Source organism: Nannospalax galili, unplaced genomic scaffold (assembly GCF_000622305.1).
Source record: "Nannospalax galili isolate Female #2095 unplaced genomic scaffold, S.galili_v1.0 scaffold45, whole genome shotgun sequence".
Lineage (NCBI taxonomy): Eukaryota > Metazoa > Chordata > Mammalia > Rodentia > Spalacidae > Nannospalax > Nannospalax galili.
In genome coordinates this window covers 3,918,763-3,931,418 of record NW_008355775.1, presented here as the reverse complement: position 1 = coordinate 3,931,418, position 12,656 = coordinate 3,918,763, and the positions used below count along the sequence as shown (strand labels likewise).

The following is a 12,656-nucleotide window of genomic DNA, read 5'->3' as shown; positions in this document are numbered from 1 at the left end:
GGAAAGGGGAATACTCCTCCACTGCGGGTGGGCCTGCAAACTTGTTCAACCCTTATGGAAAGCAGTGTGGTGAACTCTTAAAAAACTACAAATGAACCTACCATTTGACCCAGTTATACCACTCCTTGGCATATACCCAAAAAACTCATCCTATCGCAGAGACAGTTGTACTTCCAGGTTTGTTGCTGCTCTCTTCACAATAGGTATGAGATGGAGGCAACCTAAGTGTCCCTCAATTGATGAGTGGATAATGAAAATGTGGTTCATTTATATGATGGAGTTTTACTCAGCTGTAAAGAAAGATGAAATCATGAAATTTGCAGGCAAATGGATGGAGCTAGAAACTCTTATACTAAGTGAAGTAGCACAGACTCAGAAAAAAAATCGACATATGTTCTCCCTCATATGTGGATCCTAGAACCAGACTCTGATAAATAAGTATGCAATGAGACATAACTACAGAAACCAGGATAATGGAAAGTAAACAGGGAGGTAAAGGAAAAGAAATTACCTGAAAGAGAAAAACAGTAGGAAATAGGCCTTAATAAGGGAGATATGTATAAAAATTTGGTTAGTTTAAGGGAGAGGGGAGGGAAAGGTATACGAGGAACCTAGGACATAAAGAGAAAGAAGAAGATCAAGAGAGGTAGGACCACAGGAGAAGGGTATTATTACAGGAGAAAGGGGGGCAATGGGCGCACCTTAAGAGGGAAAACCATGATGGAGAGGTGAGACAATGTGAGAGTTAAACAACACCTAGCTAGCTTTGAAAACCAGTGAGAACCATATTACTCCTACAACCTACTGACAAATTATACATAGCAGACCAAGAAACATACGTCTAGGTAAGGTTTATCTGAGAACATCTGGTCTTTGCCTAAGATTTATCTACACAACACACAGTAATTAAAAATACCAGACTGGTAAAACTAACCTTCTTGAGTGTTTAACAGACATACTTTGAAGTCTATAACAATTTGGTCAGAGGGACATAAAGGATGCTTTTTGCTCCTTGCCCTCCTAGGTGGACTAGCTTCAGGGGACTATGAGCATCTCTCAAAATGTCCTATAATGGTGGTGGGTCTCCTGTCCTCTTGATCAAGGAGGCCGAGGAGACCCCACCAGATGGACTTGAACCAGTGTACAGTCTATAAAGAGGAGGGTCAACACAGAGGAATCATTTCCTCCATGCTTCCGAGCGAAGCCAACCATGGTTGAGCAGGACCTTTGACTTATCTTCACATAGGTGGAACTGGTAATAGAAAGGAGCCAGAGGCTCCTCCCAAGCCCATGTGACCCCTGAGTAACAGATCCTTAAACGACCTTAAAAGTAAAAATAAATCGGTTTATCTGAACCAACTGTGTGGCCTTAAACATCCAAGAGGGAAAGTATAACCAAAGATTAAAGGGTCCAATATAATTACATAAGAGACCATATGTATAGCTAAAGGCTACATAGCAAGCAACAATGCCAGACAGGCAATACCTTCTTTTTGAGTTGTTGGCCAGGGTGGCCAAAGGGATTCCCAGATAGTAACCCAGCATAGAACTGGGAAATTCAACAACAGACCCCAATCTTAACCAAAGGAATACTGACAACTGAATACCACTAGATGAGGAGCGGCTGACCCTCCTAAAACAAAAACCTCTAGCTAGGCTGACTAGATTCACCAGAAGGACAAGTAGTGGGGAATGGCTGGGGTGCTGACAACACAACAGACAGTAGCAGGGATATCAGAGTATAAGGGCTCTAGTGGGGGGAGGGAGGCTATGGGAGGGTTCCATCTGGGAAGTGGGTGTATAGATGAATAAGATGGTTTGGGATGTTCTGTGTGATATACACAAAAAAAAATCAACAAATTTTTAAAAAATGTTTTATATTTGAGGAGCAAGCATTGAAATTTACATTATGCTAATTAGTAGAGGTGATAAACAATACCATTGAAATCTGCCCTATGACTTTATAGACAAACACAGGCTCCAAAGTTCCAAGTGCAGCAACACCACCTCATCAGTTGGGGTCCTGGACTGAGTAAAAAGGAGAAAGCAAAGTGAGCATTCTGTTCCTTCTTGACGGCAGAAGCAATGGGACCAGACACCTCTAGCTCTATCACTGTGCCTTCCCTGCCTTGATGGACTGTACCCCTTGAATTGTAAGCCAAAATAAACTTTTCCTTTTTCAAAAACAATGAATTTTTCTGTATGAATCTTTATTTTAATAATGAAATGGAGATCTTTTTTAAAGTTTAAAACCTCACTTAATTTTATGTCTTATAGGGTTTAGACAGAGTATAATATTGTATAACTGTATTAATTAACTGTAATACCTAAAAATTTACAGCCAATTTTGAAAGAGATGCATCTTAGCTCTGGATTTTGTTATTGAATATGTCAATGCTGTTGTAATGAAATTCTTCTTCTAAGTATGTGGTTATTAAATAAATAATAAACTAAAAAAAAAAAAAGAAATGGAAACAACCTAAATGTCCCAGTACTGATGGTTAATGAAAATGTGACACATCTACTCAATGTAGTTATACTCATCAGTAAGAAAAGATGAAATTATGAAATTTGAAGGTAAATCGATGGAGCCAGAGAGTGTGTAATGAAATTCTTCTTCTAAGTATGTGGTTATTAAATAAATAATAAACTAAAAAAAAAAAAAGAAATGGAAACAACCTAAATGTCCCAGTACTGATGGTTAATGAAAATGTGACACATCTACTCAATGTAGTTATACTCATCAGTAAGAAAAGATGAAATTATGAAATTTGAAGGTAAATCGATGGAGCCAGAGAGTGTTATACTAAGTGAAGTAACACAAATGCAGAAAAGTAAGTGACGTATGGTCAGATTGTAGCATCAATCCCTTATATGTGCTCATAGAAATTTGATGTAACACCAGGAGCCAAGTAAAGGCAAAGGACACATGGAGGTAAAGGAAAACAAACAACCTGAAAGAGGGATAGTAGGGAACAGATGTTACCTGAGGGAAGTGGCAAAAATGGGAATAATAGGGAGGAGAGGAGGGAGGGACATGCAAGGGACCACAGTGTGGGGAAGTAAGAAATGTCAGGAAAGGAAAAATGGCAGGAGTCCAGAGCCGTATTGGGAAGAGGACGGGAATAATGGGGTAACTGTGACCAGGAAAAGAGGGAGGAGGGAGTCTGGAAGCTGGATGGGAGAAAAAAGAGTGCAGATGAGTGAACCTCAGGGTGCTAGGAAACCTAAATGGAAAAGTGATGCCCTAGAAACCCTATGAGAAATGCACAGAGTGTCTGAACATTAATGCATATGTATACTTTGCTGTTTGGCAAGTACAGTGCCAGATAAAAGAGACCTCCCTTAAGAGTGGCAAACTTGCTGTACAGCACTCATCAAAGAAACTTCTTTCTGCAAGAGACGGAGGCTACTGTAGACTTGCACATCTGGTCAAGCACAGAGAATATATACTTGGGAGATGCCCAGTACCAGGCGACACATCTGCAGTTGAAGCTCTACAACCAAGGCTCATGGAACAGAGCAGAATAAGGAGTAAAGAAAGGGCTAATGCACCCCTTAAATCTCACCAGTGAGGCTTCCATGTACATCAGAGTGTGACACACACAGAAGGCCACAAGTGGCCAAGTTTTGGAGAATGAGAGACTACAGAGTGTAGGATGGGACTCATATATGGAACCTTACCCACGTATGGCTCAGGGACCATTGTGGAAGAAGAGGTGGAAAGATTGTAAGAGCCAGAGCTGGTTTATGAACACAGGGAGGTGGAGGCTTCCAGGCCACTGGAGGCTTGCTCATGTGAGCCTGAAGCACTGGTGGCGTCAAGCATGGGATCCATGTCAGCTCAAATAAACAAGGACCCAAAGGGAAGGTAAGAAATAGGTGGCAGGCCAGCACTACATTGAGAACTATTTGAGACTGATTGCTACTTGGTGAAGGAGAGTTTGACTTACATACTACCACTTGATGGGCTAACTAGACTCCAGTGGACACATTTACACTGAAGGACATTTGGGTACAAACACTTGAATGAATAGGACTCAGCAAGTATGGCAGAGTGCATAGGGTTGGGGGGGTGATAGAGAGAGGGATGGATGGGGGAGGGGGTCTGGATTTGAGTGGCAAATGTATGAAATTTTAAAAGCTCAATAAAAATAAATAAATAATATAGAAAGAAAAAGACTCCTTATCTATACTTATAACTTGAATTCTTTGCCTTATATCCAATATAGAGTTTTAAGTCTCACACTAAGGTCTTTGATACATTTGAAACTGATTTTTTTAGAGGGTAAGACAGGGATTTAGTTTCATTCTTCTGCATATGGACCTAGATTTCCCAGCACCATTTGTTTAAGAGGCTTCCTATCATTCAAATGCATGTTTTTAAAACTTTTGTCAAAAATAAGTGGCTATAGCTATTAGGTTTAATCTTGCATTCTTTATTCTATGGCTCTATATATCTTTCTGTACCAGTACCATGCTGTTTTGTTATTATGGCCCTATCTTACAACTTGAACTCAGGCATGTGATAACTCTGGCACATTCTTTTTTTTTTTCACCTCAAGATTGTTTTGACTATCTGGGGCATTTTATGATTCCGTATGAATTTTAGATTTTTCATATTTTTCTGAAGAACGTCACTAGAATTTTTATGAGGCTTGCATTGTACCTATAAATGATTTTGGTAATATAGTCATTTTTCACTATATTGATTCTGCCAAACCATCAACACAGGTTTTCCTATATTCTAATGTTTTCTTCAATACATTCTGTTGTTTTAAAATTTTCATTTTAGAGGTCCTTTTATTCCTAGTTGTTTTACTTATTTTGAAGCTAATATGATGGAATTTTTTTCTGGTTTCCTTTTAGGCTGGTTCACTGTAGGGTATACAGAAAAGCTACTGAAGTTTGTAAGTTGATTTTGTGTTCTGATACTTTTCTGAAAGTGTTTGTCAGTTCTAACAGTTTTCTGGTGGAATCTTTAGGATCTCTAATGTATAGGATCATATTGTCTGCAAATAGGGATAATCTGACTTCCAACTATGCCCCCCCCTTCTTGTATTTTAATGTTATGACTAAGATTTCAATCACTGCATTAAAAGTGGAGAAAATGAGCCAGGCGTGGTAGCACAAGCCTGTAGTCCCAGCACTTGGGAGGCAGAGGCAGGTGGAACTCTGTGAGTACAAGGCCAGCCTGGTCTACATAGTGAGTTCCAGGACAGCTGGGGCTACAGGGAGACCCTGCTTCAAAAACACAAAAAAAAAAAAGAAAAGAAAAGTGGAGAAAGTGTACACCCTTGTCTGTTTCTGATTTTGGTGGAAAATGTTGAGTTTTTCTCCATTAAGTATAATGTTGGTTATGTTTGTTTTATACATTCTTTATTATGTTAAAATAACTTCCTCCTAGTACTTATTTCTTCAGGACTTTTATATGAAGGGCTATTGGACTTGTCATATACCTTTTCTACACATATTGTGATGACACATGATTTACGTCTTTGAATCTTTTAATATGATTTACTACACTGATTGATTTGTATATGTTGAACAGTCCTTGTATCTCTCAAATGAAGCCCACTTGATCACAGTGAATGACTTTGTAAGGTGTAATTAAATTAGATTTGTAAGTATTTTATTGAGAATTTTTGCATCCATGTTCATCAGAGAGATTAGCCTACAATTTTATTTTCTTCCTTTCTTTTTTCCCTTACTTTTCACTCCTTTCCTTCCCTTTCTTTTCCTTTCCTTTTTGTTATGTCATTATCTGGTTTTGGTGTCAGGGCAAAACTGGGATCATAATATTAGTTTGGTAGCATTTCTTGGGTTAAGAGCATACATTGAAGAGTAATATATGCCCTTAACTTGCTGAGCCATCTCTTCAGTCCCAATCTTTTTATATTTCTTGAGAAATATAGAGTGTGGGGCAGGAGAGATGGCTCAGCGACTAAGAGCACTGGTTGTTCTTGCAGAAGACCCAAATTCAAATCCCAGCACATGGCAGCTATCATCCATAACTTCAGTTCCAGGGGATCCAACACCCTCCTCTGTCCTCTGCAGGCACTGCACAACACAGGTGTACTTATATACGCGCAGGCATAACACTCATAAAATAAAACAAAATCTAAAAATAAGAATGTATAAAGTGTGGTCTATTTTAGACAAAGTTTTATGGGCTGCTGAGAAGAATGTGTGCTCTGCAGTATTTGACTGTTATGTGTTAAGTTCATTTGGCCTTATAAGGCCATTTAATTCTTATGTTCCTTTTACATTTTAGTCTGAATGATCTGCCTATTACTAAATGAGGGAGACTGAAGTCATCCACTGTTATTGAGTTGAAGTCAGTCTGTGACTTTACATATGGTACAATTTATGTTATTAAACTGGGTATTCTGATGCTTGTTGTGCATATGTTTAGAATGGTAATATCATCTTGATAGATTATTCCCTTAATTGTTATGAAGTGACATTTCTTATCTCTTCTGATTAATTTGGATTTTAAGTCTGTTTTGTTGGCTATTATTGTTAAATTGCTAAACTGCTTGCTTTCTTGTTCCATTTCCATAAAATACCTTTTGTATCTTTTTACCCTAAGAGTATGCTTGTCTCTGCCAGAAATGTGTGGTTCTTGTAGGTAACAAATAAATAGGGCCTAGTTTTTAATCCAATCTGCTAATCTTATTTTTATTGAAAAATTGAAAATGTTATCATCCAGAGTTATTGTTGAAAGGTATATATTCATTCCTGTCATTCTGCTGTTTTTTGTAATGTTTGGTACTTTCCTAATCTTTGCTTATTTGCTGTTTTAGGGTCCTTTATTCTTTCCTGCGGCCTCATGGATGTGTTTGTATTTTTCTTTAGTATGAAAGAGTATTTCAAGTACCTTCTGTAGTGCTGGTGGCTTAGTGGGCATGAATTATTTTAGTTTTTGCTTACCATGAAAATATTTTCTTGTTCCTTCAATTATGAGACCATTGTTTTCCTGGATATGGTAAACAGGAAGACATGATTATTCATGTTTTCCTGGCTTTTAAAATTTCTGTTGCAAAATCTTTTATTCTAATAGGGTTGCCTTTATTTGTGGCTTGGTGTTTCTCTGTTACAGCTTTCAATATTCTTTGCTCTGTATGGCTAGTGCTACAACTATAACATGATGTGGGAATGCTCTTTTCTGGTCTTACCTATTCATTGTTCTAAATGCCTCCTGTCTCTTGATGCTCAGATCTTCTCCTAGATTTGGGGAATTTTCTGCTATGATTTATTTAATGCATTTTCTATGCCTCTAGCTTGAACAACTTTTCCTCATCTATGCTCATGATTCATATATGGCCGGTTTTTTAACAGTGCCCCACACCGTTCATGTGTTCTGTTTGTACCTTTAAAAATTTATATATTATTTGTATTTAATGTATATGAGTGTATTGCTTGCATGTACGTAGGTGCACCCATGTTGTACAATGCCTGCAGAGGGCAGAAGAGGGCGTTGGATCCCCTGGAACTGAAGTTACAGATGGTTGGTAGCTGCCATGTGGGTGCTGGGAACCAAACCTGTGTCCTCTGCAAGAGCAGCCAGTGCTCTTAACCACTGAGCCATCTCTCCAGCCCAAGTACTTTTTAAAATTTTTGTCATTATCTGAATGTTCTGATTCATCTTCCATGTCTCCAAACTTTAATATCTGTCTCCTACTTGATCCATTTCTAATTGGTAAGGCTTTCCACTGAGCTTTTATGTAATTTACGTAAGTTTTTCAATTCCCAAACTTCCAGTGTTTGTTGGCTTTTTTTGTTGTTGTTGTTGTTATTGTTGTTGTTGTTATCATTTTGGTTTTTTGTTCATTGCTGGGTTTTTTGTTTTTTATTTTTTTAGTATTTCTATCTATTGAATTCTTTTACACCTTGTGCTCACTTATTTCATTGAGCTGTTTGTGCTCTCTTTAGGTCTCTTAAAGAGTTTGTGTCCTCTCTGATTTTACTGGAAATTCTTCTAATCATTCTTCCAAATTCTTTACATGAGATTTTGTTTAGTATACCCTCATTAGAGTGAATACTAAGAAATTAGTCATTTTTAGGAGTTATGTCACCCTGATTTTTCAAGTAGCTCATATTTCTGCACTGTGGGATTAAGATACGTGCATCTGAATGTTTAAGTGGGAGGGGAGTGGGCTGTAACACAGATGAGAAACAATCTCTCCCACTGACTACAGGTAACTCAGACACTAAATTTTCAGACTATGTGCTCAGAGCACTGGGCTCAATCTCCAGCTCTATTCTGAGCATAGAATACTGTCTACAGAAGCATTCACAATCAATGGGTAAATCTACTATAAAATACAGTAATAGTCAATTAAAAACAACTGCCTCTTCAGATCCAATAATTTGGGAGGAGTGAAAAAGTAAAGATAAAATATTGTGTACTAAGATATTAAGTTATAAAAGGGTAGGACTAGCAAAGAAGCAGAGGAAAACTAACAATGAATATTAAAGCTATACAGAAAATAGATTAAAGTATACAGAAGAGGAAACAAAAAAGATGAAGGGAGATGATAAGGTAGCTCTGGCTAAATATAAAATAAAAAAAAAAAAGGTAAAGAAACACTATCAACCTAAAATGACCCCAGCAATCAAGAGGTTGAGGTAGCCTGAAACCCTCAATTCCAGGGCTACCTATGTTCTTTGGGGAAGCCTATGAGAGAGTGAGAGTGAGAGAGCAAGAGAGCGAGAGCGAGAGCGAGAGAGCCAGAACCAAGGAGCTCCAGGTTCAGTGAAAGATCTTGACTCAAAAGCTAAGTTAAAGAGGGATTGAAGAAGGCACCTGGTGCTGACTCTGATTTCCAGATGCACAAGCACTCATGTACCTGTCCATGTGCATCCACACACACACACACACACACACACACACACACACACACACACACACAGAAGAAAGAGAATGGGGCAGGACAAAGGTGGACCACTTAATTGAAATAAGATTTAAGAAACAGAAAAATAAAGGAATTAAAACTGATCTGTGGATATGGTCAAAGAGCTGATCTCTTGACTGGGCATTGTTGGCCTGACTTGTTTGGTCCAGGCACTGATGCTGGCCCACCTTCCCTTGGCATGACCATAGGTACTAAGTCTGTCTCAATGTGGTCCACTCCAGTCTATGGATCATACTAGATTTCTTCCTTCTGACTCAAAGTTTTTCCCCTCTAGCTAGAGTATTTTCAGATTAGATCTCAGAATACAGTCCCAAAATACTTGCTCTGAGTTCCCAGAATAAGTCCCACAGGGAGGCTTCCTTGCCTCTAGAGACCCTTCTGTAAGAAAAGATTTTCCTGGCACCACTCCTTCCACAGGCACAATTGTCACTTGTGGCTTTTGGATTTGGGGTCATTGTTACATGCTCTTTCTGTCTCTGTCTCTCTGTCTTTCCATAAAATTATCTGTTACTGAAAGTATAATGTAAATTTTCTAAGGTCCTCTCTTTGTGGTTCCAACCTTCAGCAGTTGTACTCTCACACTGAGGACAGCATGCCCCAGCTGCAGCTGAGCCCTGTAGAAAGACTCTAGACTCTGTTCTGTGTTCCAGTCTTTCCTTTCTTTACTACTGAAACTAGTGTTTTTCTGTAATGACCCATTGTAATGGTTGGTTTTAACTGTCAACTTGACACAATCTAAAATCACCTGGGAAAATAGTCTCAATAAGGGATAGTCTACATCACGTAGGCCTGTGGACATGTCTGTGGTGGAACAGTCTTTATTATGTTAATTGATAGGAAGATCCAGCCCTCTGTGGGCTGTGGGCAGCCCTATTCCTTGAGTTTGAGTTTTGACCTCTTAACAGCATAGAAAATGAGCTGAGAAGTAAACATAGATGCATTCAGTTTTCTCTGGACTGTCGATGTGACATGACTGCTGTTTTAAGTTCCTGCCTCCTGACTTCCCTGCTATGATGGACTGTAACCTGACTTGTATGTTAAAAACAAAACAGACAAAAACCAAACCTGTCTCCCTGAAGTTGTTTTTGGTAGAGTGTTTTTAATCATAACAACAGAAATGAAACTAGGACACCTTGTGGGACAGCTCTCCAATATCCTCTGTATGAGTTCCTGGAGATTCTAACAATATGTACAAAGCTTCATCCATCAGTTCAAAAACTGTCCCATTGATATTTTTAATTGACACTTTGAGAAACAACTAGTTCAGCAAGTATATTCTTTTGCAACTTTGAATATAATTTCATAGCTATGTAGTCACAAAAACAGAGCATTATTTTATTCTCACAGGTTCCCATATAAATGGAATTCTTTAGCTTTTTTTCACTAGAAAATGTTTTGGAAGTCAAGCTATGTAAACTCAAATATAATTTATTTTTTATGTGATGGGAAATTCACACAATTAATCATTCTCCTGTATTACTTACTTAGGGAATCTGAATATATTTTCACACTGTCATTCAGAGCTTAGCATTCTAGAAAGTGAAAAGTACTCTGAGAAGCACATTCATTCATCTCTAATATTCAGAAACACTGAATCTGTTGGTGAGAATATTTTGCTTATTCATTTTAACGGTTTTTTTCCTTATAATACTAAGCCAACTAACAATTAAGAGAAATTTTTACTTTTGTATTCCAAATGTAGCCAAAGAAATTAATATCATGGTAAATACTTGACAAAATATAAGTCTGCTATGAAATTTTAATTCTATTTCTAGTAAATAGCCCTGGAAATTTTACAGGTTCATTTTTTTCACCAAGCTTAAGGCCTAGAGATATACCCAATTATGGACACAATCCACATAATTTATTTGAGTCCCAATAATTAAACTTCCTGAAATTAGTTATCAATATCTTCCTTTTTAATGAAACTTTAATAACTACTGTATCTAATAGCTTATAATATTGGTTAGAAAGTTCACTCTTGGGAACCTCCGAGAATTCAGAAAGTTGAACCTATTAAAAATGGTGGGTCCCTTACACAAAGAAGTAGATCAACAAATTTTTTCATCAAGCTTCATCACATTCTGATGTTGAAAGTTTTCAACATCCAGAGGTGGGGCTATCAAGAAGGCTGAGCAAGCTAAGACACTTGCCAAGTCTTACAACCTGAATTCAATCCCTGGGATCCACATGGTGGAAGGAGAGAACAGACTACTGCAAGTTGTCCTCTGACCTCCACACATGCACACATAACATATAAATAATAAATAAATAAATAAATAAATAAATAAATAAATAAATATCCAGTGTTTCTTTTGTTTCTTTTAAATTTAATTTGCTGTGTGGTTAAGGATACAAATATTAAGTCCAACCTTCTCAACCCCTTTCTCTATAATATCAAATACTATGACAGATCACAGACCCAGTTCTTTTGATTAGTTACTCAATGAAACATAGATATATCAAACTTTTTGTTTGATTTACATAAATTTTTATTATTGTGCTTATATTCCCTCTATGGTAAAGCTACAGTCTTACATATTCTGACAAAAACCTCCAAAATTCCTATTTGAAAGGGGCCCTACTAATTCACATAAACTGATTAACTAGAAATAGGATTGTGTGTATGTTAATTTATGTGTTTCTTTGAGGAGCAAATGAATCTTAGGTGACTCTCATGCAAAGCAGCATCAGCAATGGGTTTTCTTCAGACATAGAGGGTGGACTTGGAATGAACAAGATCTGAATTCTAGCTCCTTAACTCATTATGCTGTGTGACCAGAAGTTAGTCATGTTCCACTTTGTAAAATAGCAATGATATGTGTTTTGCAAATTAAAAAATAATAATAAATGTAATATAACTTGGCACATGATGAACCTACCACACAACAGAACTCAATATCCTCAACATCTTTATCATCATAATGTAGATTATAAGAAGTACCATGTAAGAAAGCTAAAATAAAAGTTTAAAAAAGTGAGAGAAGCCAGATATTTTCCTGTAATTCCAGCACTCAGGAAGCTGAGGTAGTTGAGATGGCAAGTTTGAGGTTAGCCTGTTTTCAATAACAAAACAAAACCAAAAAGAAAAGTGAAGTAGAAAAAGACTAGGAAGAACTTGAAATAAGATTATAAAAATGTTTTTAAAACAATCACCCATGTAAAATAAAAACAAAAGAATCCATCTTATCCAAACTTGTAAACATTGCTAAAATATTGTTAGAACTAGAGGCATAAAAGAGGTTTCATATGTGTGTGAAGAGGTGTGTATGTGTGTATGTGTGAGTGTATGCACATGTGCACACATGTTTGTGGGGGTACGTGTATGTGTGCACATGTTTCTTTGTGTGGAAACCAGAGGACAACTTTGGGTGTCATTCCTCAGACACTGTCTACCTTTTTAAAATACATTTACTTATTTTGTGCACCCTAGCACTATGCATGACACTTGTGTGGAAGTCAGAGGAAAGTTGCATGAGTTGGTTCTCTCTTTCTACCATGTGGGTCTTGAGGATCAAAATCAGGTCTTCAGGCTTGACGGCAAGTGCCTTTACCCACTGAGCCATCTTACTAACACTCCTTCACCTTTTTTGGAGATAGATTCTCTCATTAACCTGGAACTCTCATTGGCCTGTAAAAAACAGACTAGGCTGGCTGGCCAGTGAGCCCAGGGGAGGCACATTCCCAGTGCTGGAAACACAAGCTCATACCACCACAACCAACTCTCTCTCTCTCTCT

The 12,656-nt window shown here is 37.7% G+C and overlaps 1 protein-coding gene across 7 annotated transcripts in view; it reads right to left on the bottom strand.

The window, feature by feature from the left end:
- Window positions 1–12,656, bottom strand: part of Ssbp2 (single stranded DNA binding protein 2) — a 393,489-nt gene that overhangs the window by 251,512 nt on the left and 129,321 nt on the right. The gene's annotated exons all lie outside the window — the stretch shown is intronic.